This window comes from Mustela nigripes, chromosome X (assembly GCF_022355385.1).
Source record: "Mustela nigripes isolate SB6536 chromosome X, MUSNIG.SB6536, whole genome shotgun sequence".
Classification (NCBI taxonomy): Eukaryota; Metazoa; Chordata; class Mammalia; order Carnivora; family Mustelidae; genus Mustela; species Mustela nigripes.
Window position 1 is genome coordinate 84449235 of NC_081575.1, and position 24901 is coordinate 84474135.

The window sequence follows — 24901 nt, forward strand, 5'->3', positions numbered from 1 at the left end:
AGTAGAACTGTTCTGTGGTACTCCATGGAAAGCCTCATAAAGGTGCTGAGTTAATTTGAAAGTGTGTTTTTTTTCCCCCTCTTCTCCTTTCCTAACTTTCTGACGCCTAGATTGTCGGAGCTCCAGAACCATCTTGGATGGTGAGAGAGTCTTAAAAATGGGAGCCACGTGTTAGGTTGGAGGAACAGAGAGAGTAAAGGGACCTCAGTGACTGACATCTATAGACCAACTATATCAGTTCTAAAGAGGCTATCATCACACTTCCTTTATGTGGGAAAGAAACTTTTATTGTGTTTAGGACATTGTTATTTGGCTTCTAAGGTGCATTCAATGAAACTTGATCCTAACTGATACATACATCCACACATAAAATCAGCTGAAAGTCTTGCTTAAAACTATCAAGAGGGAAGATAGTTAATCAATACCAGTGATGTGTATGCTTGCACAATGCAAGTATAGTTCCACAGTAAAAATAATTAGGATGTGGACAAATATATCCACAAACATAATCAAAGTTTCCTAACACCAGTGTTTGGGATTACAGTAGAACTCAACAGCAGAATATTCAGAAAGGGAAACTGTTATGGACTGAATGTTTGTGTCCCCTTCCAAATTCATATGTTGAAGCCCCAACCCCAATGTGATGGTATTAGAAGGTGGCACCTTTGGGAGGCCTTTAGGTTTAGTTGGGGTCCTGAGGGTGGGGCCCTCATGGTGAGATTCATGCCTTTATAAAAAGAAACCGGAGAGCTAATTCTTTATCTCTCCACCATGGAAGGACACAGCAACAAGGCAGCTATCAGCAAGCCAGGAAGTGACTTCCATGGGAACCAATCTGCCAGCACCTTGTTCTTGGACTTCCCATTCTCTAGAACTGTGAGAAAATAAATGTCTGGGTTTGGGGGCATTTATTTATTTTATTTTAGAGAGAGAGAGAAGGAAAGAGAGCATGCTTACACATGAGTGCAGAGAGGGGCAGAGGGAAAAGAAGAGGGAGAGAAGCAGACTCCATGCTGAGTGTGGCACCCAGTAATGGGGGCTCAATCCCATGACCCTGTGATCATGACCTGAGCCGGAATCAGGAGTTGGACGCTTAATTGACTGTGCTTCCCACGCACCCAAATAAATATCTGTTATTTAAGCCGCCCCATCTGTGGTAAGGTATAGTACCCTGAGTTATAAGACAAAAATATGTTTGCTTTCAATTTTTTCTTCCCCCTTGAGTATCCGAGACTCGTAGATATTACATAGAAGTAAATTTTTTTTAATTTTTTATTTTTTATAAACATATATTTTTATCCCCAGGGGTACAGGTCTGTGAATCACCAGGTTTACACACTTCACAGCACTCACCAAAGCACATACCCTCCCCAATGTCCATAATCCCACCCCCTTCTCCCAAACCCCCTCCCCCCAGCAACCCTCAGTTTGTTTTGTGAGATTAAGAGTCACTTATGGTTTGTCTCCCTCCCAATCCCATCTTGTTTCATTGATTCTTCTCCTACCCACTTAAGCCCCCATGTTGCATCACCAAGAAGTAAATTTTTTAAAAAAGATTTTTATTTATTTATTTGACAGAGAGAGATCACAAATAGGCAGAGAGGCAGGCAGAGAGAGGAGGAAGCAGGCTCCCTGCTGAGCAGAGAGCCCAATGTGGGACTCGATCCCAGGACCCTGGGATCATGACCTGAGCCGAAGGCAGAGGCTTTAACCACTGAGCCACCCAGGCACCCAGAAGTAAATTTTTTAAGCATCTATTTTAATTCCCTTACTTTAGAAATGAGAAAATCAAAGTTGTCTTCACAGTCACTTTATTACCAAGTTCTGCAAATCTTTCTTTGAATAAGGCAGATTTATCTTTTCTTTTTAATGTCTACTCCTAACATATCAGACCCATTCCCACTGCTTCACTTATGAGTTTCAGTTACCTCCTCACTGAAGCTCCCTGTCTACAGTCTCCCCTTCCTGCAGTTAATTCTATACCTTTTTACTGTGAGAATAATCCTCATAAAACCCTACTTTTGCCCAGCAACTTCCCTTTTAGAGCACCTCCAGTGGTCTTCAATGGTCTAATCAATCAACCATAGTCAGTCATACTTTTCCCTTGCTCTAAATTTTATTCTTTCACGTTCGACTGTGCCCAGAGAAAGCATTTACATCAATCTTCACTACTTCAATGGGCTCATTCATCAGTCTCAATAATGGATCCATCAGATTTAGCTGCCCCGTTGTACACTCAGGCATTGTTTGGATTTGGTAGTGCCAAACTACTAGCTAGTTCTAAAAAAGGATCACAATTGTTGGGAAGCTTTGTTTAATGGAGGGTCAGGTACTTGAGCTGGCTCTGGATGACTGGAACTGGGTGGTAGAAGAGCACAGCTGCCAGACAGAGCTTTGATTAGCCATGAAGGGACAAACAAGCAGGGGCAGGTTGAGACAGAAAGAAAGGACAAAGAACAGAAGCAATGTATGCAAGGACTGCCAATTCCAGAGGGAAATGGGATTCACTTGCCTTTGATCATGCTTTGCCTACTGGGTGCTTATTTCTTCTCTCTGACAATTCAAATTCTATGACATCCTTCCACTAAGATGAGTCAAGTTCCACTTCGCTCCCTATGAAAACTGCTTCAGTTACTTAGTTCTTCTATTCCCTGCCTATCCACAGCATCTTTTGGCTGTTGGAGACATTTGAGTTGGGATTTTATTTTATTTTTCATCTTATTATATAGCCTTGTTTGGCAGTATTATTGTTTGAGATATGCAAGGCCCATCTCTCCCAAATAGTCTCCAAATAATGAGGACTAGTGCTATATTGTCTTATATATAGTTGTATCACAACAGGGCATGGCATATAGAAAGTACCAAAGAGATTGACTGAAACTACCTGAATGTAGAAAAACTGTATTTAACATATATAAATATACACAACTGAGAAAATTCTCTTCAATATAACAAATATTCTCTTCAACATAATAAAAGTAAATTTGATACGTGCAACAGTTTCCTAATAAAATTGAACATTCTGTAGGCATTATAAATACAAACACCCAAATTCTTTAAATAGGCAGAAATTATATTTAACATTTTTTCCCCACTGTTTTATTGGCAGGGACTTAGGGACTCTGATCACACAAGATTTCTCTTTCATGAAAATTTACTGTATATATATCAGCAGAGCAATTTCAACCTGAATGATTAATTAGATCATGAAGATAGCCTTGTTATGTAATTATGACAACTCAGTGGTCCTCATTAAAATCAGATCCTGCCTATAATATACCTTTTATAACATCAACAATAGCACATTTTCTTTGCACTATTTAATACAACATCTGTGAAAGTATATTTCATGGACTGATGTTAATAGGTCTTATATTTAAAAAGAGGTTCCTTAGTCAAACAAGCTTGGGAAAGTTAAACAGATGTCTCAGTGCCTTTTATATATTAATGTGCATTTTGGGTCTCCAAAAAGAACTAAGTTATGCAATGTTTCCCAAAGTATTTCAAACCATGACATGTTGGGTCCAGAGCTCCTGAGGGAAAAAATATGGAGAAACACTAATTGATAGATTGCATAAAGGCTACAAGATAAAGTGGAAGGAGTTTTCAACTTGTCTGAGTCTGTCTAGCCTAGATTACTATGCTGTGAAGCATAAGCTAGCCATGGGGAGAAGCTACATTTAGAGGGATACCTAGACAAATCTAGCTGTGCAAGTTATCCAAGAACAGACACTACGCATGTAAGTAATGAAGTCATCTTAGACATTCCAGCTCTAGAAAATGCCATGTCGAGAAGAATCAAGGAACTCAACCAACAGGTAGAGCCATGTCAGCTTTTTCCAGCCATTTAATCTACTCTAGCTAGGATCTTAGTTATTGTGGAGCCCCACTGCCCCCTGTCTGAATTCCTGGCTCCAAATTTTGTGAGATGAATACAGTTGCTATTTTGTGAAACTACTTAAGGTGTAAGATAATTTGGTAGGCAGCAATAGATTGCTAACTAGGTTTGGTGAGATAAATAAAAGTATGAAGTTTAACTTCATATTTGGCATAAAATGGGTGCTCATTAACATTAGTTTCTTTCCCTTTTTTCCTCCCAAGGACTTCCATCATGTGGCAATATGCCCATGATTGATTCTATTCTTATGCACATCCTGATGTTGAAAGAAAATGAAGGTCATGACAGGAAAAAAGTCCAGATTCTAGATATCTAAAACACTGAAAATGTGTATATTTGTGGGGTGAATATCTGGGTGAAAGAAGGTCTGTTTTAAGATCGACCAACACCCAGTTATTCTAAACAAGGATTGTAAAGTATCCTCCTCTATTTTTCTGGTATATTTACAGTGATTTTTAAATATGACTGGATATTTTTTGACTCTCACCACATTGAGAGGTTGGATCTATATCCCCACCCCTTGAAAATGGATGGGATTTTGTGACTGGGTTCACCTAGAGTATGGTAGAATTAGTGTTACATGACTTTCAATGCTAGGTCATAAAAAGTGATCCAGCATATACTTTGTGAGCTGGAATATTTGCTCTTGAAGCTTTCAGCAATCATTAAGCAGTCTGACAGTTACAAAGAAGTCCAAACTAGCCCATGTAGAGAGACTCTGTGGAGAGGCCCAGAGACTCCATGAAGAATGAAAGATACCTGAACAGTCAGTCACTGGCTTCAATGCCTTGTTTTTCCAAATTCTGTCATTGTCTGACTGCAACCACATGAAAATCCAGAGCCAAAACCATTCAAACTGGCTCTTCCCCAACTCTTCTCTAAATTCCTAACACACAGAAACCATAAGCAATAATAAAATAATTGTTTTTTTAAAGTCACTAACTTCTGTGGTAGTATGGGGTAATTGCTAATTGAAACTATATTCATTCAAATACATTAGTAAAGTGTTAGACTGTGTTCAATGATGATCACCAGGTGGTGCCCATTTTCCTTGTTATGGGTGTGATTCTATTAAATTTGGTACTTTTTTTGTTAACCGTTCAACTATCTGTAGACAAATGATGCATTTATTCATGACCAAAAGCCTCTATTTGTTAAGCTAACTCAAATTGCAAAAATAGTTCTTACTTATGAAATAAAAAGTTAAAGTTCATAATTTCTTTTTAAATTTTCAAACACTCCAATCCTCATTACATCTTCCAATGGGTGCATCCTTCCCTGGGTATTAAGACTTCTGGCAGAGCAGAATCCACGGTTTGTGGAAACAAGAAAAAGATTGAAGAAGATGCTACTCACACTTCTTTTCCTGGAATTTTGTTCAGGAGAATGTGAATAAAAGTACTGTTTTTGCTGCTCTCTGTGCCATCTATTATCAGTCTGCTCTGTATGGCTAGTGAGACATGAATATTTTAGAGTGGAAGAAATTTCAAGGAAGGGTGAACAAGCACTTAAGGGCTAATCTAACATAGGTCTTCTCTCATACTATTACATTGAAAACTGCATCGTTTCTCCATAACACTAATCACTGTTTGGTTAACTTGGCATGAGCCCCAAGTCCACAGCCTTTTATACGCTCAGATTTTTAATTGCTCCTGAGCCTTACTTCCAAATGTTTCTCTCTGCTTTCCACATGATTGAAAGTGAAAAGATTGGCTTGGTTCTTCACCTGTTTTCACAGAAAATCGTCTCACAACGGATTAACAAGAGTTCGGCAACTTTGCTGTAGGTCTTAAAGGCCATGGAGGGTTGTTAAATCACAGAGTACAAGGTCTTCTTTCACTCCACTGGCTCTCACCCTTTTTCTCCTTGTGTCTCTTCATCATCTTTCCTTTTCATGTACTGGTTTCTTACAAGTCTCACCCAAGAACTCTCTTGGATTTTAATTTTAAAAAGTGTATTTTAAAAACTATAAACTAAACTACAAACTAAGAATTTTGGCATTTAGAAAGAAATAGCCTTAAATACTTAAGCTAAAAAAGAAGAAAAGAAAAAAAATTAAAGAGATAAGCATCTAACTTAATAGAGGGTTTATAAAACCAATAGTAAATTCTTTGAAAAAACTAATATATGCACAAAGTTATGGCAAGATTGAGCAAGACAAAAAAGCAAAGCCACAAAAATACTAAGAATAACAGAGGATACAGATATTAAAAAGTACTTTGTCCATACATTAAAAATTTTAGGTAAATATTCAAATTCCAGGAAAATATAAAATTGACTTAAGAAGAGGTAAAATGCCTACAATAGTAGTTTGAAAACTCCTTTCACAAAGAGGACAGAAGTACAACACAGTTTCGCAGGTTATTTCTATAAACGTACAAAGAATAAGCCCACTTATATAACCAGTTCCAGAGGAAGACAACTCAACCCTTGTTATGACACCAGCACAAGCTGGATACCAAAACCCAACTTAGATAGTATGAGAAAGGAGAATTATAGAGCTATTTCATTGATTAATATAGATGCAAAATCCTAAATTAAATCTTATCAAAGAGAACACCGTGATATGTAGTACAGGTAATATATCATGACAATATTGCATTTATCCCAGCAATGGAAAGTTAGATTAAATAGAAAATCTAATAAAATTTTCACACTAACCGATTAAATGAAAAATTTTATAGTAATCTGAATATATGCAAAAATTATTTAATGAAATAAAAAATTCTGACTGAAAGATTATTAAATTAAGAATGTTAAGGAGCTCTGAGTGCCTGGGTGGCTCAGCCAGCTGGTCATCTGACTCTTGATCTCAGTTCAGGTCTTGATCTCAGGGTCCTGAGTTCAAGCTTTAAGAAAAAAAAAAAAAAAAAAAAAAAAAGAGAGGGAGAATATTAAGGAACTTTATTAATCTAATAAAGGGCATCTAAAAAATTGAGAGCAAAATTGATACTTAATGTCAGAATGTTAAAAACATATCCTTAAAGAGCAGGAAGTAGACAATGGACTCCATTATCAGAAGTTCTATATTTAGAATTGTCATAACCAGTATAGTAAGGAAAGGAATTAAAGCTATAAAGACTCAAGGGGTGGGGCGCCTGGGTGGCTCAGTGGTTTGGGCTGCTGCCTTCGGCTCGGGTCATGATCTCAGGGTCCTGGGATCGAGCCCCGCATCGGGCTTTCTGCTCTGCAGGAAGCCTGCTTCCCTCTCTCTCTCTCTCTCTGCCTGCCTCTCTGCCCACTTGTGATCTCTGTCTGTCAAATAAATAAATAAAATCTTTAAAAAAAAAAAAAGACTCAAGGGGTGCCTGTGTGGCTCAGCTGGTTAAACATCTGCTTATTGCTCAGGTCATGATCCCAGTGTCCTGGGATCAAGCCCTGCATCGGGCTTGCTCAGGAGGAAGCCTGCTTTCCCTCTCCCACTCCCCCTACTTGTGTTCCTGCTCTCACTGTCATTCTATCAAATAAATAAAATCTTTAAAAAAAGATACAAAGACTCAAAAACAAGGAATAGTAAATTGTTATATTTTTTTCAAAAATGAGATTATTGTCTCTATAGAAAATCAAATTTATTAGGATGTGTAAAAAGTTTAGCAAGATGCAAGAAAGAATTAGTATTCAAGAACAAATTGCCCTCTACAATAATTTGTTAATGGATAAACAATATAAAAAGATGTGAGAAAAAAAAAAAAGATGTGAGATGTGACACCAAAAACATAAAAGGGGAGAGAGTAAAAGGGGAGAGTGATCCAAGTTAAGTTATTATCAGCTTATAACAAACTGTTACATCTATAAAATGTGTTATGTAAGCTGCACGGGAACCAAAAAGGAAAAACCTACAGTAGATACACAAATGATAAAGAGAAGGAAACTAAAGCATATCACTATAAAAAAATCAATTCACAAAAGAAGACACGAAGGAGGAAGAAAAGAAAAAGGAACTAAAAAGCAGCCAGAAAACAATTAGTAACATGGCATTATAAGTCCTTCACTATCAATAATTACATTAAATGTATGTAAATGGATTAAATTCTCCAAACAAAAGACAAAACCCAACTATATACTGCCCAAAATACACTTGCTTCAGCTTTAACATATTTAAGATATTATATTTATATGAATTTATATTAAGATATATGCATAAGATATATATAATTTATATAATATAATTTATATTAAGATAAATATTTAACATATTTAAGATACTAACATATCTGAAGGGAGAAATAGATAGTACTATAATATAATAATTGTATAGGACTTCAGTACACCACTTTCAACAATGGTTGGATCCTTCAGAGTGAAAACTAATGCAAAAACGCTGGACTTGAACTATACTTTAAACCAAAAGGACCTAACAGACACATACAGAACATTTCATCCAACAGGAACAAATACACATTCTTCTCAATCATAAGAAATATTCTCCAAGCTAGATCATGTTATGTCACAAAGCAATTCTTAACAAATTTAAGAAGATTAAAATCATACCAAGTGTCCTTCTGACCACAAAAATAGAAAACTAGAAATAAATAGCAGGGGGGAAAACTAGACAGTTCACAAAGATGTGGAAATTAAACAACACACTCCTATGCAACCAATGGATCAGAGAAGAAATCAAAAGGGGAATAAAAAAAAAATTTTGAAAGAAATGAACACGGAAACAGAACACACCAAAACTTACAGGATGTAGCAAAAGCAGTTCTAAGAAGAAGGGTTACAGTGATAAACACCTACATTAAGAAAAAAAGAAAGATCTCAAATCAATAACACAACTTTACACCTCAAGGTACTAGAAAAAGAGGAACGAAACTAAGCCCAAAGTTAGCAGAAGGGAGGAAATAATAAAGATCAAGGCAGATATAAATGAAATGGAGACCAGAAGGACAATAAAAAAAGATTAAACAAAATGAAGAGCTGTTCTTTTAAATAGGTAAACAAAATTGACAAAGCTTTAGCTAGATTAAGAAAAAAAGGGAGAGGTCTCCAGTATATAAAATCGTAAATGAAAGAGGAGACATTACTACTAAAATAAATATATGTGTCTATAATTAACCAAATCAAGTGTTTCTGGGTCATTAATTGGTTGTTATAAATGTGTGTTAGATTAAGAATCATTTTAGAAATGGAGCAGATGCAATGTAGTAAGAAGTTAGCACCTGTCAAGTCAGTTGGGATCACTGGATGGGCCAAGGACCAAGAAAAGGATAATCCTCCCTGTGAAAAGAAATACTAACTTCTCATTCTTTAACAATCCCCTAGGCCACTCCCAGGCCATTCCCAGAAACAGCTACCCAAACCCAGGCCTAACACCCACATGTTTTGTCAAAAACCTTAGATGAATCCATACCAAAACCTACAACTACAAATACCACTCGAGGACAACCCATTCTGTGGAACTTACAACTTGTACACCTTGGAATTCTTTCCACTGACCACTCTCTTGATCAATAATGCTTTTATTCCCAGTAGCAGGTCAGGCTTGCTTAAAGTTTCTACCTTGTAGATTTCCTTATTTAGACACTTCTTTTTAATTCTGACACTATTACATTCTAGCTAACTCTGAAGACTCTTTCTTCCTGACATCATGTCATCATACCATGATTTTTCTCCTACTTCCATGTAGGAAGTGAATCCTTCTCTTATAGGCCCATTGACAAAGTTTCTCAAGACCCAGTTTGTTTGAGTCCTTTTTTCCTTCTCTCTCTATAACTCTTCTTATGAGGCAAACTCATCTGAGATTCAAACCAGCGCATCCAATGTCCTACTTAACACCTCTCCTTTCAAGTTTCAGAGACACCTCAGTTCAACAGGTTCAAGTCTGACTTTATGCTTTCTCTCCAATATCTGATCCTCTTTTGGTGTTCCTTATTTTAGTCTGTAACTTCACCCAATTGGACATAATAAACTCCCAAGACTCAATCTTTGGCACCTCCATCTCTCTTACTCTTTATAGCCAATCCAACAAACAAGCCCTGTCAATTTCCCCTCCATATCTATCTCCTGCCATCCATCTCTTCTGGCATCGCCTGGTCCAAGCTACAATCATTTCCAGCTTAGACGATTAAACTAGTCTTCTGAAAGGCCTCTTTGAGCCCAGTCTGTCTGTCTCCAATACATTCACCACCATCCATACAGAGTAATCACAAAATGAGAATTGGGGTATATAGTTCCTCTTTAAATAACCTGCATTGGCTACTCATTGTTCTGAGCCTAAAGATGTACAAATTAAAATGACATGCCTTTCAAGGGTGATTTGATGCTTCAGCTATGCTTTAAGGCACTCTCTCCCTCATTCCTTGTAGTTTAGCCACACTAACCCTATTTCTGTGCCTTGAACGTGTCATAATAGTTTTGACACAGGACCTTTCCACAGCCTTGTCTGAAACTGTCTGAAATATTGTTTTCTTCTTCTACATACTTCAAAGTTCAGGTCAAACTTCATTTCCTGAGGGAAGCAAGGTAGAAATGCCTTTCTACCCACATCAGAGTACAGGCCAAAGGAGGGCTCCAGGGCAGGAAAGGAAAGCATTTGTAGAGCCTTGTTTTCTCATTCTTCCCTACATCTGTTTTATATATTGGCAACTTAGTAGCTCTATTTTCCAAAACTCCCTGCATCTCCTCATATCCCCACAGGTCGCAGCTGTGTACCTGGGAAACAGGTCTGTGGTTCAGCATCATGGCCAAATTCCTGCTGACAGCTGACTCAACTTTGAGAGATAAAGGGCAAAAAAATAAGCATCCTTTCCTGGTCCCCATTGAACTTGAAATCAAGGAGTTGTTGTTCTTATAGGCACTAAGGAGTAGATACCAAGAAGTATCCTTTTTCAGCCCATGTGGACCCAGACCTCCAATGGTTCAAGATTGGTTCTAAATTTAGAATTGTTAAAGTTGAAGTGTTTGCTTAGTCTGACAAATACACTATTCTCCTGAGTCTAATATTTAGCGTCTACATATTTTTCCCCCACTCAAAAATTGCTACAGGCTATGACTGTTGTTCAACTTGGGAATTCTAATAGTAACTCTTAACAAGTCGTTCTGACTTTGACCCTCTTCACCCAAAGACATAACCAATATGTTTTACTTTAGCAAGACTGACTTACCATTTTCCCCATACTGTTCTGTCTTACATAGCTCCTGGTTTCTTCCCAGAACTTAGTAGTGAAACTGCCATTTATGGGAACACATTTTGCTAATTGTGCCCCAATTTGGATGAGTCACAGGAGCCACATTGCTTCGTTGTGACTATACACTTGGCTGTCGCTGAACTGCCCCAAATGGGAAAATATAAATTGTAACAATCTACTCCAGAAATGGGAGACTGGGCTAACTTCTTAGAGTTGATAGAATGTTAGTTTTCAATCATTTAGCGTCCCCTATCCTGGCATTTTTTTCCCCAGCTTCCTGGGATATGTAATTGACATCTAACATTGTGTAAGTTTAAGGTATACAATATAGTGATTTTATATATGTATGTAGTGCAAAATGATTACCACAATAAGGTTAGTTAACACATCCATCACCTCACATAGTTACAATTTTTGTGTGTGTGGTGAGAACTTTTACATTCTGCTCCATTAGCAACTTTCAAATACATAGTACAATATTGTTAGCTACAGTTACCATGTTCCATCATATCCCCAGAACTTAATCACCCTACAAGAAGTTTATACCACTTGACTACCTTTACCCATTTCCTCCACACCCCACTCCTCGCATCTGGCAACCACCAGTCTGTTCTCTGATTCTATGAGCTTGACTATTTTTAGGTTCTACATATATGTGAGATCATACAGTACTTGTCTTTCTCTGACTGATTTATTTCACTTAGCATGATGCCCTCAAGTTTCACTATGTTGTCGCAAATGGCAAGAATTCATTATTTTTTATGGCTGAATATAAATACAATATATAAAAGATATATATCCTTTATCCATCCATGCACTGATGGATACTTAAGTTGTTCTCATGTCTTGGCTACTGTCAATTGTGCTGCTATGAATATGAAGTTGCAGAAAGGTCTTCGATACAGTGATCTCATTTCCTTTGAATATACAACCAGAAGTGGAATTGCTGGATAGTACGTGAGTTTGATTTTTTATTTTTCTAGGAACTTCCATACTGTTCTCCATAGTGGCTGCACCAGTGGGTATTCCCACCACAGAGCGTGAGGGTTCACTTTTCTCTACATCCTCACAAGTGCTTGTTATGGCTTTTTGATATTAGCCATTCTATCCGGTGTGAGGTGACCTCTCATTGTGGTTTTGATTTGTGTTTCCTTAACCATTAGTGATATGAAGCACATTTTCATGAACTTGCTGCCAATTTGAATATCTTCTTAGTTGTGATGGTTTCCATTGTGTTTTTCAGTTAGGTCACTGTATTCCTCAGCTCTTGAATTTCTGTGTGACTTTTTATGGTTCCTATTTCTTTGTTGAACTTCTTATTTTGTTCAGGGATTGTTTTCCTAATTTTGTTTGGTGTCTGTCTGTGTAGTTCACTGAACTTCTTTATGAGGGTTATACTGAATTTCTTGGAGGTTTATAGGTCTCTATTTCTTTTGGGTCAGTTTTTGGAGCTTTATTAGTATCTCTGGTGATGTCCTGTTTACCTCATTTTTCATGATCCTTGATTCTTTGCATCTGAATAAGCAGTCTCCTCCTCTTGACATTACAGATTCACTTTGGTAGGGATGGTTCTTCACCAATCAGCTCAGCTTGGAGTTCTGAATGGGAAGGTGGAGCTTGATTTGGGGGGTCTCTATTTGGGAGCCTGTTCTCCCAGGAAGGGGAAGTGCTGCTGAATGGGTTCTGCTGTTGGCTGGGCTCTATATTCTAGTAAGAGAACTGGGCTTCCTGATCAGGCAGGACTGCTGTCTGTGTTCCATGATCAGGAAAGGCCACTAGTTGGACTCCACAGTCACTTATTGCCAGGTGAGGTCACCTGCTGTGTTTCTGGCAGGGTGGTTCCCCTGGTTGGATTCCTTGATCAGCCCGGACTACAGGTTTCATTCTGTAATTACTCCCTGTGGGATGGAGTCTCTGGCTGTGATCTCCAACTATATGTTGCTGCTGGCCAGACTCTGTTTTGGCAGGGCTGTGGTCAGACAGGGACTTAGATTTGCTTTCTGATTAGGCAGGGATGCAGGCTGTGTCCTGAAGCTGGGCTGAGCTGTAGGCTGTGCTTCATGATCATGTAGGCCACTGGTTGTGCTCTGTTGCTGATCAAGTTCACTGGCTGGACTTTCTGGTCTGGAGAGGCTTCCAGTTGTATCTTGCATTTGGGTGGGGCAAGAGACTTTGCTCCATGGTTCGGTGGGGTCACTTTCCAGGCTTTTTTGTTGGGAGGGACCACAGAGAATGTTTTGTGATTGGACTGTATCGCTGTGGTTGGGTGGTACTGTAGGTTGGGTTCTGAGGCTGTCCAGTGTCACTGTGAAGGCTTCCTGGTTATTCAGAGCCAGAGGCTGTACTTCATTGTTTGGCAGGATTGTCAACTTCATTCCCAGCTTGGCCGTGCTATAGGATGGGCTCTGCAGCTGCCCAGATTCTCTGGTCAGTTGAAGCTACGCTCAAGCAGCTGGGCGAGGCTTCCAGTGTGCTTTCCTGCCTCTGTGGGTCTGAACCAGGCAGAACTGCCTACTGGGACCCCTGGTCATACAGGGCCACCAGCTCAACTCTGTAGATAGGCAGAGTTGCTGGCTGGAATCCCTGCTCAAGCACAGCTGGGAAGAGGAATGTGGTCTTGCCAAGATCTGAGTATTGATACCTGTAACCCTTGATTTCCTTCTCCGTTTCTGTCTGATCCTCAGTGGCCAAGCCCTGCAGATTTCCCTACTTGAGCCTCCTGGGAAGCATTCCATAAAGCTGGGGAAGCTGTCTGTCTGTCTTCGGCTCCCTTTTATCCAGTAGAGAAACCGTAGGCCCAGGAGACCCTCTTGGTGTGGCATTGTGCTGGTCTGGCGGGAGGGGCAATGTGGTCAGAGCGCAGCTGCTTCTATTTCTCTTCTAATGCTATCCTTCTCAGTCTCTGTGATACAAAGCAATGCTTCAGCCTCACCCCTGGGTTCTTGGGTTTTCACAAAGGTGCCTTGTCAATGGATAGTTGTTTGTTGGTTGCCTTGTGAAGGGTATTAAAGTTGAGATTTACCTATATTCCTGCCTTGATAACATCACTTCCTTTTTCCTTCCCCCTTTTTTTTTTTTTTGAGATTTATTTTTTAAAGGGAGAGAGAGCACATGCACACAGTGAGTAGGGTGGTAGGGACAGAGGAAGAATGAGAATCTTAAGCAGGCTCCTGAGATCATGATCTGAGCCGAAACCAAGAGTCAGATGCTCAACCAACTGAGCCACCCAGGTGCTCCTCCCTTTTTCCCTTCTTAATGAGAATATTCTGTTAACAAGAATTCAACCATCCTAAGAGTTTGGGCAGGGTTTGAATGGAATGAAAGCTTTAGTGTCCACTCAGTGTAGCCTCTCATAATCTATGGATCATTCTACATGGGTTGGTAAATTAGTTGCTTGGTTCACTGCTTCTGTAGTGCCTAAAGCACAAATTCAAATTTCCATTGTATAAGTGAAGTTATATCTTTTTGTTATATACCTCTTCATTCTCTTTCTTTTAAAGAAACTGATAGGTCTATAGGTATCTGTAGTACAAATACATTGTGTAAAAGATGAAATTTAGTGGTTGCAAGAAGTAAGAGCTTTGGGGGAACTGTTGATGATTGAGAATCACTATGACCCATGGACTTTATTACTATCATGGCACTTGTGTCCTCCTGTGATGGAAGGGCTAGACTGGGATAAACAACAAGCTTGCTTGTCTATAGATGCTGAAGCACTGAGGCCAGATTTTCTCACAAACCCACAAAGATATTCCTGCAACTTGGCACTGCCTTGTGCATGGAAGGGAATTATCTGCTTCTTTTGGTCAATGGCAGTTTTTTCAGGGAGGGACCTACAGTCTAGAGCTTGAATCCTTAGGCCATACTCAAACTCAGCCTGAAAAGGCATTACAGAATTGGAGAAAAGAAACACTCCTAATTGAAATGTTAGAATCTCAAGAGCTTGGCATAAGAAAGGAAGGAATTATGGATGACATAGTCTCAAGGCTGGCTTTTCTGCTTGCCAGGTAATCATACACAGATAAGGGTAATATAAATATGTTTTTCCTGAAAGGTAAGCTACAGTTACCAATGCCAGGGTAGAAAACAAGACCGGGATTGTTGTGACAAATAAAGAAATATAGGTAATAACAGCACTACTAAAACTAGAGATCATGCCAAGCTTCACGTTATAGGGATTACTTTATGTAAGGCCGGAAAGGGTGTATTATTACTTTAGATTCGAGTTCTGAGCACAGTTTTTCAAAGCTAGAAATAACATCCTTTGCAGAATTAAATTTCAACTTGGCAGTGAAGTCACTTTGTTTTCATGCTGATTCACCCAGAACATGACAAAGAAAGTACCAGTAAAAATGTGCATGAAGTTTTTGATAAAGCAGAAGACAGAGCAATTGGTTTTTGAGGCTTTTCTGAATGATTTATCTAACTTGAATTTTCTGAATGATTTCTCTAACTTCTTCTTGAATTTGAATGGCTCTGAAGGTCAGGATAGACCAGTTACAGCTTTTCCAGGAAATGAGTAATAGTAGGACCAGGGGACTCATTTCTAGAAGCTAGGAGGAACATTTCATCCAGAACCTGTAGGTGGGGTTTTCCCTCACAAAAGTCTTCAGGGAGTTCCAGAGACGTGTGCAAACTTGAAATGGGAATAGCCAGCCTAACACAAGCTTGCCCTGGAGATTCTGCCAATTCTCTTAGCTTTGCTTTGGTTTTCCCCACCCAGTGTGACTGGTCCTTTCCTTTCCTTCTCATTCTTCTCTTTATTTTCAACTCATTTTCCAACATTCCTCCCTGCAAAATCCTGGGATTTCTTGAATAAGTATCATTTAGAATTCTCTCTTCCTGGAAGACAAGAAAAGAGACTACTGTCAAATGCTGTTTATAAGACTCCTACCAAAGCTCCAGCCATGAAGAGCTCATAAGAATCAATGCTGGGCAAGGGATACATTCATAATTCTTTTGAAATTTGTGTCCTGTAGAGAGAGAAATTTCTAGTTTTAGTTCAGTTAAAATGCAGTTAATGGCTTCATTTCCTTCCTTCCTTCAAGAAAAATGTATCAGGTACCAATTGTATGTCAGTCATGGTGTTGGGAGATGTTATAGAAGACACAGTCACTGCCCATAAAGATTTCTATGGCATAGTGAAGAAGGTGAGTAAGAAATACAATAATTGTACTATAGTCCTGAAAAGACTATGGGAGATGTGTATTCAATCAGTATGCTGTGAATAGTTAGGGAAGGTTTCCAGGAGCTGGAGACCCAATTCCTGGAGTACTAAGGATGAATAATAGTGAGGAGGTGTTGTGTGTGTGTACACTTACACACATGCCCACACATGCACCAACATATACTTTTCCCATAGCATCCTGAACTTCTTTAGAACCCTCCTTCCAGTTGTTCAGTGTTCCACTTTCTCATTAGGTTATGTTATATAATATTGGTGACATTGTTTCCAAGCAAACCTTGGGCTCAGAGGTCTCCATACAAGTGTAGAGCAAACTGATAGATCTTGCTCTGTCCAGAAAAGGGTGATGAGACAGCAGTGAGATCACAAGGAGGGGAGCTACTGGGATTTTCAAACTTGAGGAATTGCCGGTGTTGCTTAGTTTTAGAAAAGTTCAAGTTATCACCAAAAGCCACTTTCTAAAGCTTATTACACGGCAGTAGAATTCTGTAGATAGAAGAATGATTCAGGCCAAGCTCTCCTTAGCATGTCCTTTCCTCTCTATGGTATCCCTAATTCTTCTTCTCCCTTTACCTGCTTTCTTCCCAATGTTCAGGAAAGAATCAGGAGGTTCAGTTCTTCTTTGTGTTATGTTTTATTGCTTACCCCTCACAGGGACACAAGCATTTCAGTAAATATGTCTTCATTCAAAAGTTTAAGTCTGGGGGCACCTGGGTGGCTCAGTAAGTTGAGGGTCTGACTCTTGATTTGGGCTCAGGTCATGATCTTAGGGTTGTGAGATCAAACCCTGCTTTGGGCTCTGTGCTGAGCATGGAGACTGCTTGAGATTCTCTCTCTCCCTCTCCCCTTCTCAGGCTCTCTCTCTCTCTCTCTCTCAAAAAAAAAAAAAAAGAGTTTAAATCTATAATGGAATGTATTTGGAAATTAGGGGGTGGTTAGGAGGGAACCCTTCTGGTGTCTAAAGGTTCACCCTCATATGCAAACACCTCTTCTGCCCATCTTACCCATTTCTGGAAAGAATAATCTTGAGTCTTCATGAGGCTAAGGGATAAAGTAGAAACCTACACCATACACCTTCAACTGCAGGTCAGATTCCATTAAGGTGAATTCCAGTGGCTGCCCACATTCTTTAACTCTATTGGAATGTAGTTGTGTTTAGTGTTAGGCAAACTGGGTAAACTTAGCACTAGTTTAGAAATAGTTGAGGGGTGCCTGGGTGGCTCAGTTGGTTAAGTAACTGCCTTCAACTCAGGTCATGATCCTGGACTCCCAGGATGGAGTTCTGCATAGGGCTCCCAGCTCCACGGGGAGTCTGCTTCTCCCTGTGACCTTCTCACCTCTCATGCTCTCTCTGTCTCTCTCTCAAATAAATAAATAAAAAACCTTTAAAAAAAAAGAAATAGTTGATATAATGGGGCAGATGATCTCAAAAGCTTCCAACTCTGAAGTTCTGTAAATTCTGTGAATTCTATCCCTATTAACTTCTACTTGTGACCTGGGGATAAGATTAATAAAAGAAAATATGAAACTAAAGTTTGTCCTTTTTCAACTAATTTTCTATGATAATGTAATACATGATAATGTTATAAAGTCTACCATAAAATGAACATATAAAATGTGAACTGAATCTCCCTGCCACCCCTGGTTTCTCTACCCAGAGTCAAATATCCTGTTGTAGATCTGCTCAGGTATTTTTCTATGCCTACACAGACTCTTAGTCTTTTTAAGATAAGAATTTTTCCATTACGTAGTATTGCTAGAAACAGACAAAATGTTTAATGTATTTAACTTATTATTCTTTCTACTGTTTCTTCTGTTAAAATTCATTTTCTTAAAATGATTTTCTTAAAAAACAAATACATGTAAGAAGCATAGTATTCTTGGATCATTTACATAAATGGGAGAATTTTTGGAACATTTGATTTTTACTGGGAGTTGACTTCTCAAAACACACATTAACCTCAGATATATTTACACTCAATTAAAAGTGAGCAAAGCTATAAGTTTGCATTGCTAGTCTGCCTTCAGGAAGGCAGTTTGTATTCAGTTTGTATTAATCAATCCATATTACTTTATAAAATATATAGTTTCAAAAATTGTATCAGTGAGCTTGGTGTGCCTTCTTGAAACTATTTGACATATTAGTAACTTTCCTGACACGATGCTCTGTTGAAGGACCCACCCTAGCTCTACTCTGTGTGTTATCAATGACATATTAGATAACCTTGGGAAAACATTACAGCATAGTTAATAGCAATTATCAGATAAGATCTGTGTGGTTTTTGCTTTGTTGATTTCTAAAGAGAGGAATCCCAGGAAAGTGATTGTTTAGCTTCCTGAAATGGCTTCTAACAAGATTTTTTTAGCCTTATGGAAAGCCTAGACTCCAAGCTCTTTTTCTCTTTTTTAAAATTATTTTATGTGTTTTTGATGTGGTGTTCCAAGATTCATTGTTTACATATAACACCCAGTGCTCCATGCAATAAGTGCCCTCCTTAATACCCACCACCAGGCTCACCCATCTCCCCACCCCCCTCTAAAACCCTCAGTTTGAGTCCACAGTTTCTCCAAGCTCTTTATTGTTGCTAAATGCTAAACTCTGTACATCAGCCAGGCCTCTTGCTGCCTCAGTTGATCCCATTAACCAGATAGTTGCTAGGTTTCCACTTCAACCTGAAATGACTCAGCCAGAGACCAGAATGGGGGCATTTTGAGATGAAAACCCCAACCCCTACATCGAGTTTTTATATCAGCAATAGGGTATGTCCCTGAAGATAGTGTGAAACAGCTTGTTCTAATGAACAGTGGTTTGCTGCTTTGCCTTTCAAAAACGCATATAGATGACAAGGGACAGAGTGGGTGCAATTGCGCCAATGCGCATGGGGCTGTCAGCTGGGGAGATGGGGGTTTTCCTGAACCTACACATCCTCTAGTTGGCTCCAGATGGATAGAAAATTCGGAACTTCTTTTTTCAGCATCAACAGGCAGACGATCAGCATTTGCTGAAACACGGGATGCAAGAGCAGGGCTTGAACATTATGTGAAGTGAAGAGAGCTGCCTCTGTTTTGTTCTAGGAGGATGCTGAGGGAAAGTTCCAGAAAAGATTAGACTTGTGTAGACACTGAGCAGCTAGAGCTGCATACCTTATGTAAATGCCTCTCCAAGAGATACAAAAGGAGAAAAGATGTAGGGAAAGACAGTAGATTAAGGGAAGCCTAAAGAAAGGTAGTGAAATTTTTGTGGGGTGGGGAATAGTCCTTAAAATTTCAAGTGATTGAAAATTTAGCATATTGACATATGTCCGACCCAGGAAAGTTAGGGGCCAAGTCAACAGTCAGGGAAAACTCCAACAAAAGTAAAAGTGGAAAATTTGTCTACAGCTTAATTTTTGTTTAATAGACAAGGGAATTTGACCTAAAATGGCTTCCATAAGCATGCCATATTAATGAAACAATAGCGTGTTAAGAAGCAAAATGACAAAATGGAAAGGTCATGGAAAGAAATCTAGGTACTAAGCACAAGATAATTAAGTTGGTATATGCTGATTCTGAAGAAAATGTGGAATCATGGTAGGGTAGACTGTTCCATTGATGGTCTCCAGTAAAACACACCACACAATATTCATGCCCTTGGGTAGTCTTCTTCCAAACTAACTCAGGGCTGGCCATCTGACTGGCTTTGGCCAATGGAATATCAGCAAGCAAAATGACATAGAAGCTTGATAAGCCCTTTATGTTGGAATTTATCCTTTTGGAATACTCCCTCTTGGAAGTATCGTTGTAAAGCTACTTGGGCTAGACTATGAAATGAAGAGAGTATGTGAAGAGAGAGACCATAGATGGTGAGATGCTACTTTACATATTACTGCCCCAAGCAAACCCCCAGCTGAATGCAGGTACTTGAGTGACCTCAGCTATATGACATAGAGCAAAAGAACATTCCACTTGCTATCAGCCAACCCACAGAGCTATGAAAATAATGAGTTGTCATTTTCAGACACTGAGTTTTGATGGTTTATTATGCAGCAATAGATATCTGAAACAAATAGTCATGTAAATGCCCTTATTTATCAAAGAGGAAGCTGAGACAGAAAACCACCAAGGGGTTTTCCCAAAGTCTTACAAGTAGTTAGTGAAAGAATGGGGACTAGAACTTAGATCTCTTGATAGCCAAACTGGTGCCTCCTCCTCCACATGACCCAAAACACCACTATTAATATCTAACCCTTAGAGAAGGATATCTGTATGACAGGCACTATGGAAAGCATTTCACATTCAGGTACTACTATTATCCCAATTTTATAAGCCAGGAAACCAAGCTTAGCCAAAGCTTAGAGAATATTTTGCCTGAAGTCACACAGCAGGTAAGTAATAGAGCTGTGTTTCTAATCCCACACTCTGACTTCACTAACTTGCCTGAAGCACCGTATTATAAGAATAATGAATTATAGGTTAAGTGCGAGTGAAATAAGCAGCTTAGACAACAACTGATTTAGTCCATATCTGTCTCATTTATCATTCAAGTTAAAAAAGAATTGATCTCCACTAACTACCATTTGGGGATTAAATCACCTGGCCCTTGATCCATTTCAGAACGTATGCATAGATATGGTCTGTCCCTTTGGGGATTTGGAGGCCAACATTAATACCTTGTCACTATTTAAATGCTTGGCAAAATTCTCTTTTTCTGTAGGTTCCTATATAACTTAAACCCATGCCTTTTTTTTTCTTTTTGCAATAAAAGTATCCATATGGTATTTTCTCCGTTACATTTGAATGATTGATATGTTATTTGGCAAGAACTGTTTGCTTCATAAGGAGCCTTAAAAATGCATATCTTTTATGTTTGAAAAAATGTTTTTGGCAACTGAAATAAATCATTTAAGTACCTCTTCTGTAAAGTCTTTCTTGGCAAATCCTGGTCATTAATGGCTCACTTCTTTATTCATTCTCTTTATTCAATATATATTAAAGCATTCTAGTGTGAATATACTAGACACAAAGGGCATACAGATTAACAAAAATGGAGCCCTACTTTAAGAAGTCCAGAATAATAGCGGTATAAGTTGATATGTCCTATAACAAAGGTATAGGTTAAGCCCTCTTCATCATTCGTTAAGCTAATTTTGCTTATGTGCTGACATCATGTCAGATAGAGAGCTAGGTGCCAAGAGAACTAATCAGACATAGCTCCCATCTTCAAGATTCCGCAGTCCAACAGGGGAGGCAGTTCATAATTGGGTAAACACATTGAGAAAAATGATTGGAACAAAATGATCAGGCTGCTGTCATACAATAACAGTCTGGGGACAGAGAGCTGGAGAGGGAGTATTTGCTAAGAGAGGAAGATCAGGGAAGATCTCTGACATGGTAACATTTAAACAGCCAGACATGCAAAGGAAGGGGAGGAGAGCAGATACATCACAGAGGCTACTGAAAGTGCAAAGGTACTGTGGTGGGGGCAGAGCTTGATACATACAAGGCATTAACAACAAGCTCATGTGACTGGATTATGGTGAGCTCAGGTACTGGGCAGGGCTAGAAGATGAGGAGAGCAAGTGCCAGATCATATAGGCCTTGAAAACCACGGTAAGAATTTAACTCTCAGTGGAATGAGCTGTTGAGAAGGATGGTATAATGCTGAGATCAAGGACTCTGGAGACATGCTGTCTAGGTTGATTTCTCATGCCAACAGTTTAGTGAATGTATTCTCTTGGGTAAGCAACTTAACCTTTCCATGCCTCATCTTGCTCATCTGTAAAATGAGAAGAAGAAGAATATTTACTGTCATCAAGATATAACATATCAATAGATATAAAGGGCTTAGAAATGTACTTGACATTAAGCATTCAATCTGTGTTAGCAATTAAGCAGGAAGAGGCATGATCCAATTCACATTTTTTTAAAGATCATTCTTTCCACAGTGTGAAGTTGAAAAGAGGAGGCTGAGAGAGAAAGAGGAGTGACCGAGCTTTGCTATTTGTCTAAATTGAGGAATGTGGAGGATTGGACTCTTAACTGCTGTATTCTTGGGTTAGACCACATTGCCTTGCCAGCCATATGAGGTCATTTGACAGCTAGCTGAAAGGAGATCTGCTCAGCATGGTCAGAAATGGACCTCGGTTAAAATAGCATAAGCAAGACTCGATATCCATTAGGACAGTTGATGAAAACAGAAAGATCTCTGAGGTAGTAAATCATCCAGGTAGATAGAACTAGTATTGAGAATCAGAGTGATCCAGCATGAGACTGAGTTTCCCATGGACAAGCTGAGAATTTGGAAGAAACCAAGTTAGTTCAAGAATTTCTGAGTGTCTGTCTCATGTATGCCACAGTTGGACAGACAGTTGGCATAGTGGGGTATGGCATTCACCTGATGTACAGGAGAATCATCTTCCAGGTAGGTAACAGGAGTTTATCCCAAGGGCACTGACCTCTCAGGTGGGAAGTCCAGACAGAGGCTCAGTTATAAACAACCAGCAATGGCTATTTTACCCATGCTGAAGTGTGACTTTCTTAAGAGCTGGGAAATTATCTTATTCACATTTTAAAAAATTCTGGGTGTGGTGCATAAACAATGAATCTTGGAACACTGGAAAAAAATTAAATTAAAAAAATACTAGCTTTATTGAGATACAATTCATAAACCATAAAGTTCAATATTTTAAGGTATAAAATTCAGTGTTTTTTAAAAAAAGATTTTATTTATTTATTTGACAGAGAGAGAGACAGCGAGGAGGGAACACAAGCAGGGGGAGTGGGAGAGGGAGAAGTGGACTTCCTGCTGAGCAGGGAGCCCCAATGCGGGGCTTGATCCCAGGATCCTGGGATTACAACCTGAGCTGAAGGCAGATGCTTAATGACTGAGCCACCCAGTCACCTCTAAAATTCAGTATTTTTTATGATTGTATGAAATCATACGATGTGTGCCATTTTGCATCTGGATCTTTCACCTAGCATAACGTTTTCAAGATTCATTCTTGTTCTAGCATGCATCAATATTTTATTCCTTTCTATGGCCAAATAAAATTACATTGTACGTTTAGGCCACATATTCTTCATTCATTCTTTAGTTTATGGTTATTCAGGTTTTTTCCATTTTGGACTATGAATAATGCTGCTATAATACGCATGTACAAGTTTTTGTGAGGACATATGCTTTCTCTTCTCTTGAGGATATACCTCAGAGTAGAATCTCTTGGTCATCTGGTAACTACATATTTAATTATTTAATTATTTAAAGAACATCTGAACTATTTTCCCAAGTGCCTGTGCCATTTTATATTCCCTCTATTAGTGTATAAAAGTTCTAATTTCTCCACATCCTTGTTAGCACTTATTCTTTTTTTTAAACTTTTCATTTTCTTTTTAAAGATTTTATTTATTTATTTGACAGAAAGAGAGAGATCATAAGTAGGCAGAGAGGCAGGCATGGGGGTGGGGGTGAGGAAGCAGGCTCCCTGCCAAGCAGAAAGTCCTATGTGGGGCTCAATCCCAGGACCTGGAGATTATGACCTGATCAAAGGCAGAGGCTTAACCCTCTGAGCCACCCAGGCACCCTCAACACTTATTCTTGTCCATCTTTTTGTATTATAGCAACCCTAATGAGTGTGAAGTAGTATCTCACTCTGTGCTGTTTTTTGTTTTTGTTTTTTTTCCAAAAAGTCTTCACATCACTTCATTCAAACTTTATCCAAAAATGTAGAAATATTAAAAATGTGTAGTCCTGACCTTCGATCTCGTAAGCAAGTGGGGAAAGCCGGTCAGGTTAGAAATTCAGAGTTCCTCCCAGTCCAAGAAGGCTAGGGCCTACACCACTGGTTCTTGGCAGGCAGGATGGGACACAGCTCAGCTTCCTCCTCCTCACTCCGTTCTTCACCGTCTTCTTCCCCAGAAATGTCATTGCTTATAACAACACTTGTGCTAGCCTCTGATTTGCACAGGGCCAGAACCTGACTGCAGAAACAGTGTTACAGGTGGCTGGAGTTGTAAATCATCCAAACTGAGCATGAGTTGGCAGGACAACTTGAGGTTGGTCACAGGGACTCTCAGTCTACTGGTGGTCATGGTTTTTGGCCATGACTTCTATCATTCTTTGCGTCACATTATGCTCCTCTTTGGCCCCCTCAGTGAGGCAGAGCATGGTCAAAGTCAGCAAGTGTTCCATATCACCCTCTTTGTCTACCTTGAAGGTGAAAGAATGGGTGTGGCTGGACACTTCACAGCTGAAGGAAAAACTATCCACAATTACTAGAGCGGGGACTTGCAGACCGCCCTCCACCCGCTCTCCTGATTCAAGAATGCTAAGGCAGCAGCTGTGCCAGTGGCCATGCTACAGTCTCACTGTGGTTTCGATTTATAGTTCCCTGATGACTAATGATGGTAAGCATGTGCTTGTTGGCCATTTGTATATCTTCTTTGGAGAAATGTCTATTCAATTCTTTGCATCTGTTTTAATTCATTTAATTGGTTTTGTGTGTTAAATCGTAAGTGTTCTTTATTTACTCTGGGCACAAGTCCCTATCAGATATATTATTTGCAGATATTTTTTCCCCTTATGTGAGTTGTATTTTCATTTTCTTAATAGCATCTGTTGAAGCATAAAAGTTGTTAGTTTTGATGAAGTCTAATTATTTTTTCTTTAATTGCTTATGCTTTTGGTGTGATATCTAAGAAGACTTTGCCTTACTC

The 24901-nt window shown here is 39.1% G+C and overlaps 1 pseudogene; it reads right to left on the reverse strand.

The window, feature by feature from the left end:
• Positions 1 to 24012: 24012 nt before the first annotated feature.
• LOC132007839 (nucleoplasmin-3-like) lies at positions 24013 to 24541 on the reverse strand (annotated as a pseudogene).
• Positions 24542 to 24901: the final 360 nt, after the last annotated feature.